This window comes from Cajanus cajan, chromosome 8 (genome assembly GCF_000230855.2).
Source record: "Cajanus cajan strain Asha chromosome 8, NIPB_CcT2T_4, whole genome shotgun sequence".
Taxonomy (NCBI): Eukaryota; Viridiplantae; Streptophyta; class Magnoliopsida; order Fabales; family Fabaceae; genus Cajanus; species Cajanus cajan.
The window spans coordinates 34364107-34370695 of NC_138524.1; the positions used below are offsets into that span (position 1 = coordinate 34364107).

A 6589-nucleotide genomic window follows, 5' to 3' on the forward strand; every position below is an offset into this window, starting at 1 on the left:
AATCAAAATATTATAAAAATTAATTTTCATAAATATTTATTATTAAAATACTAATAATTATTAAAAACCTTTAAAACACTATAAAAGTCATTAAAATAAATATAAGAAGATAATGTCCACAAATATAAAATAAATAATAATTAACTAATTTAGTTATTTATTGAAAAATATCTTTCTAATTTCATAATTTTTAATTTTAAAATTTAAATTTTTAGTTAAAAATTAAAAAAAAATTATTTTTTGTTAATAAATTAATATCCTTTAATTTCTTATTTTTTATGCTTAAAAGCAAACTTATAAATTAATCTAATTTAGATTTATGAAAGAAATAAGCACAACCTAAAAAATGGAGATATTTTATTTTGCATGAAAGTTGTTAATATGATAGGTATTACTCGATCTTGTGTTTTCAAGTATCCTAATATTGTGATAAAATATGAGTTAGAATTGATTTAAATGAATAAATATTAGAACTATATATTCATATGTATCACAAAGAAAAAGTAAGGGAAATAACATATGAATTAATTGACATTGTAATAACTATCCACAGTCAACGGTAGAATGAAACAGCATCAAATTAGCCTCAAACAACTCTAACCTCTCGTTTGCACTCTCAAGTGATAATTTACAAAGCATCCACACTCATTATAATTAAAGAAAATATGTTAAATATTTTTAAAAATAATAATAAAAATAAAAATATTTTATTTCATTAAAAGACTGAAAAAATTATGAAATTTATTTAATTAAATAAAAAATTATCAATTTTGAGCATAAGAAATTAAGACATTCATTAAAAATATTTAAAAAAAAACTTGTGAAATTAAAAAAAAAAAAAAGAGTATTAATTTAATTTTGGCTTAATTACATTTTTGTTCCCTCAAGTATTGTAATTGTGCAATTTTGATCCCTAAGGTTTTAATTAGATAATTTTAGTCCCTAAATAATTGTAATTGTGCAATTTTAGTTCTTTAATTTTTAATTGAACAATTTTAGTCCCTCAAATATCATAATTGTACAATTTGAATGTCTCCCATTAAAAATTTAATAATTTTAAAATTTTAATATATATATATATATATATAATAATTTAAAATTATACAATTATTTGCTTATTTAAGTTAACATATACTATAATTTTAATTAATGTAACAAATGATATATATTTATTATTACTAAATAAATAAAATTTATATATTATTAATAATTTAATATTGCTAATAAATTAATATCAATAATATTTTTAGTATATTTATAGATAAATTGATAATTTGATAAATATAACTTAGTATATATTAATATACTTTTACAAAAATATAAATATAGTAGATAAGATATGTATATTTTTATTTTTGTAAAATTATATTAATATATAATAAGTTATATTTATTAAATATATATCATTTGTGTGACACCCTCTACCCCACATACCATAACACAAATAACAAAAATTAAATAACATAATCTTTTTCATAATTGAAATACCAAACATGTTTAACTCAAATCAAATAACATAATATTTTATGTATTTTCATGTTATTGAATTGATGGATACAATAAAATAAATAGGCATAAAACATAATCAATCCCTAAAATTTAGGAATTTAGATAAAACTGACTAAGGAAACTAAACAAGAAATTAAGAGAGTATAAACTAGTATATCTAAAACTATATCTTATAGAATTATCTTAACAATTTATATTGATCCCTAAGGTTTTAATTGGATAATTTTAGTCCCTAAAGAATTGTAATTGTGACAATTTTTTATTTTTATTTTTATTTCATTTGAGATTCTATGAATGTATATTTGTGATTTATGTGATTTATTTAGCATTAAAAAATACTAAAAATTAAAAGATAAAGTGATAAAATTAATACTAATTTATTCTCTTTCTTATCTCTTGTAATTTTCAACATTCATTTTTTATAAAATATTTATGGAAATAATACTTTTTTATGGATAAAGTTTTGTTTTTATTAATTATTTAAGTAAAAAATTAATTTTCTTTTATTGCATTAAATAAATAAAGATTATAGTGAGAAGATTAAGATTTACCATAATTAGAAGATTAAGATTTCAAAATTAAAATTAGATGAGAAGATCTCAAATTAAACATTATAATGAGACAAAATGCAATTTACGTAAGATAAAATATTAATCTTGTAATTCTTAATGGTGGAAGTTGGGATAAAATACATTATATTTTAAGTTAGAATACTAGTGTGGTTATTGTAATATTAATAAAAAAAAATATTAATGGTGGAAGTTGGGATAAAATACATTACATTATATTTTAAGTTAGAATATACTAGTGTGCTTATCAAATCCCTCCAGCACGCCTCCAACCCTTTCCCACGGGGCGCCAAAAACCCCTCACTCTCTCATTTCAAACACAGTGCCCAAAAATCAGATTCATTTCATTTCGGTGGGAAAAGGGTTTTGGCGCCCTATAAACTTTTTGAACCTCGTGAATGAAAAACCCTAGTCCCCTCCCTTTCCTTCCTCAACCAGTAACCACGCCTTCCTCTACGGCGCCTGCGACTCACGCTCTGCGAGGTCTTCGAGCAGGCTCCGACGCACGTCACCTGCAAGGCCGACGCCACCGCGCTCTTCCCTCACCTACGACCGCGACATCCGCTTCGCCAACCCCCTCGCCTGCGCTGGCCATGAAAATAGTTAGGTTTCGGAGAGTCGTTGGTTATGCCTCAACCTAAACCTGCTGGTCCTGAACCCGAAGGTGGCACTTCTTTCTGGAATCTATTCTAAACAGTTAGGTTTCTTTCTTTCTCTGTCACACAACAACAACCAAACCAAACCAAACCCTAACGAAGACCTTCTTCATTCTCCCTTCAATTTCAATCCCATGCTCCGCTCTCTTCCCGCACAGGTACGCTTTAATTTTCCTTTTTCTAATAATCAATTTTTCGCTTCTCGAAGTTTCTGCTCATTTTTTTTCTTCTTCCGTAAAATCTTGGTCCTGATTGGCCTAAATACGTTGTATTGTTTGATGGATTTTGCAGATTTGGTATTGCCTCCGTTTTTCTGGATTGTTTCGTGTTTTTTTTTTATATTAATTTTTTATTTTATTTAATTTAATTACTCTGCGAGCAGGGGGTTTTGACATTCGAAGTTGTGCAAATCTTGTTATTAGAGTTTATGAAAATCTTAGAGTTTGTGGAAATCGTAGAGTTTACAAAATTGAGGTCTATGATTTGGTATTTTGGGGTCTCAATGTTATTGAGGGGTTTTTGATCATGGTCGTCGTTTCTTTTTCTATTAATATTTTGTTTGTCTTTTTAATTATCTGATTGCCGATTGTGTTGATTCATATGAATATTTACTGTGTTGATTCGTATGAATATTTGTGATTTGTGCTGTGTGATTGTTGGTTTTGTGAGTTCAGTTTTTGATGCTTGAGTTTATTCATCTGAGACAATCTTCCATAAGACTTTAAATTATTTGGTGTTTTTACTGGAATTTTATTTTGGGTTTGACTTTCTAGAGGGTTCATTTATAGTCATGTTTTTATTATTAGAGCTTCTGGTTTGTGATGTATGTTGTTTAATATGGTCTTGTTGTTTGTTTTGTTCCATTCAATCATCAAATTAATTGATCAGTTACTTGCTAACCATTCTCTATGATTTTTGAAGTGAGCAATTTGTATAGAAGTTGAAAAGGACTGTATAATTGTTTTTTTTTTTTTGCAGGTTTTATGTAATTTGAGTTCGGGTTGTCAAGAAATAATTGATGGATGATGATAGTAGAAATGGATAAGATGTCTGCTCCTTCATCAAGGGAGCGTGCACAACGCCTCTATGAAAAGGTATTATTTTTCTTTCTTTTTGATAATTATTTGCCTGATCAAATGTTGTTGTATAAGATGGGGTGAATTGGAAACTATCTTTTGTTTGAGTTTTATTGTTGAGCATTATTTGTTTTGTCAACATTAAGTTGGAAACTATGGCAAATAGTCAATTATGGCTTTTATCTTTCTCATCTTTTGTCTTAATCTGAATTTGATGCCAAACTGCATTTTGAAATGAGTTATCAATGATGCAGTAGTTTTTTTTTTCTTTTATATTATTAACCAATTGTAAATTATTCTGCTTATAATTTTTTTTCTTCTACTTCCTGTCGATGTCTGGTTAATGCTTATTGGTGTTTGAGAATGCTAAATACTTACCCCGACGGCTTCTTCTTCTTGTGGTTTTTGAGTACTTGGATTTGGTATGATTTAGGTACAAAGGGACTTTGAGGAACTCCCTTCCACAGCTTTTCGGCCGTTGCGTGACTCATTGAATGCGAGTGAGGGTCTATGTATTTTTGGTGCTATTCATAGGGTGTTTAAGTTTAGGATGTGTATTTGATTCCCTCTTATTTTTTCTGTTAGGTCTTTAGCTTTTCCATGCAGGGCTTTGGTAAAGAGTGCATGCCACGGGGTCAGTGCACCTTTGGAGCACGTTTGGAAGATGAAGAGATCAAGATATTGGCAGAGTTTGTCAAGTTACAGGCTAATCAAGGGTGGCCAAGTATAGAGACTGAAGAAAAGTGATTTAATACATGATTGGTTCAATTTATTTTAAAAGAATAATTGCTTATTTCTTTCAACTTTTTGAGGGAACCTTTGATAAATAAGTGATTATTTATTTAGAATTAAACTGAACCAAACATGCTATTAACTTTTGTTGCATCTTTTCATGATAAATAGGTACGTAATGATTGGTTTACAGTTAATTTGTATGCAGACATATACTGGCATGGAAATTTTGGAGTTGTTTATAAATTTTTTGATAGATTTTGGATTTGTATTCTTTTGTTAATGTTGTTTGGTGGCTTAACTGACCTTTGCAAATGGGTATGTCTCAGGTGGGAAGGTGGTGTACCAGACCACTAAGAAGAGGGCAAGCGGACCCAAATGCCCTGTCACTTGAAAGAGGATCCAAGGGGTATGTATATTTTTTTTTATTTATTTTGTCTTCTTTTTCATATTGCCTTTGAATACTAAGGATCAGTGATTTGTTGTGAAGAATCTAATTTGTATATATGAAAATTAGTATACTTAGAGATCTGGGTATTTATAAAATTACTGAATGTATCTGATAGGCATGCTTTGTACTCTGGGGAAATTTGTCTATCTTGTGTCTTGTGAAATTGTTGAGATGGAAAATTTCTGGATGATTCTTATTTTTTTCCCTTCAATTTTGGTTCAGTGCCTAATTGATTGTTTTTTGTGACGGGTATGTATCTATTGAGGACAGGTTGTGGGAATGAGATTGAGCTGCTTTTCTTAATGATTTTTCTCAGTTATCTGATTGGAATGGGTGTTGGTATGGACATTTTAAGGAGGTGTTTTGGATGCTATAATTTTCAAGTCCTTTGGGTGTTTGTTGGTAGCCTTAATTCTTAGATAACTGAATTGAGATTTTGAATGTTAATGAGTTGTGTGTAATGCGGTGAACACTTTTTTGAAATGATTTTTATCAGTTATCTGATTGGAACGAGTTTTGATTATGGCTTATTGTTGTAAGCTCCTGGCCAAGCTTATGAGTAAGCTTTCACTTAATATGAACATATTGAATAATGATGTTTGGGAGAACTTATTTACATTTTGTTTAGGCTTGGGACAGTTAATAATAATAGCTTATGATGTATACAAATTTTGTTTCAACTTATTCCAATAGTAATGAGTTATTATATACAGTAGATTAATTGTACAAATTAAATACGCAAGATCTTGAATCAATAATTGTTCCATTAACATACTATAAACGCATTTTTCAATGATTGTTTGCATCTGATAGGATTATATAGCAGACTTAGTTACTTGTTATTAAATTTCAGAAGACAAATGTTATTGTTTAGTCCAGAGTAATAGGCTCTGGTAATCGATTACAGTACTTGGTAATCGATTACCAGAGAACCTTTTAATAAGTAAATTTCGAACATATGATTTTCATTGTCTAGTAATCGATTACATGTATAGGTAATCGATTACCAGACTCTTAAAAACAATGGTTTCCTCAAATTTAGTCATCAATAGTTAGTGAGGGATTCATCCCAGTTAGTGACGGATAAAATCCGTCGCAAATTGTGACGGAATTCTGGCGTCGCAAATTGTGACGGATTCTACTTAATTAAAGTCATCACAGTTTGTGACGGATTTAATCCCTCACAAATTGCGAGGGATTTAATCCCTCGCAAATTGTGACGGATTCTACTTAATTAAATTCATCACAGTTTGTGACGGATTTAATCCCTCACAAATTGCGAGGGATTAAAATCCCTCGCAAATTGCGACGGACTTTTATTAATTTCTAAACATTTATTATTAGAAATTAGTGACGGAAATTATACTGTTTGTGATGCCTTAATTCCGTCACTAATTGTGACGGAGAAAATAATCCGTCACTAAATATTTTGTGACGCCAAATTTTGTGACGGAATCATTTCCGTCACAAATTCCGTCACTAATTGGTTTGTGACGGATTTTATCAAAATTAGTGACGGATTTTTTCCCTCTCTAATTTTAATTTTTCTAGTAGTGATTATTGGACTTTTAAAAATCTTTTCTTTTTTCCAATGTT

General features: G+C 28.9%; 1 long non-coding RNA gene across 2 annotated transcripts; it reads left to right on the forward strand.

Annotated features, from left to right (window-relative positions):
* Window positions 1-2407: 2407 nt before the first annotated feature.
* Window positions 2408-5296, forward strand: LOC145950846 (uncharacterized). Of its 2 annotated transcripts, XR_014428694.1 has the most exons (6): window positions 2408-2892; window positions 3713-3828; window positions 4244-4310; window positions 4396-4713; window positions 4872-4951; window positions 5264-5296. It is a non-coding gene; the product is annotated as an uncharacterized LOC145950846 (long non-coding RNA). The 2 variants fall into 2 exon arrangements; XR_014428693.1 differs by having other exon boundaries at window positions 2413-2892; window positions 4872-5296.
* Window positions 5297-6589: the final 1293 nt, after the last annotated feature.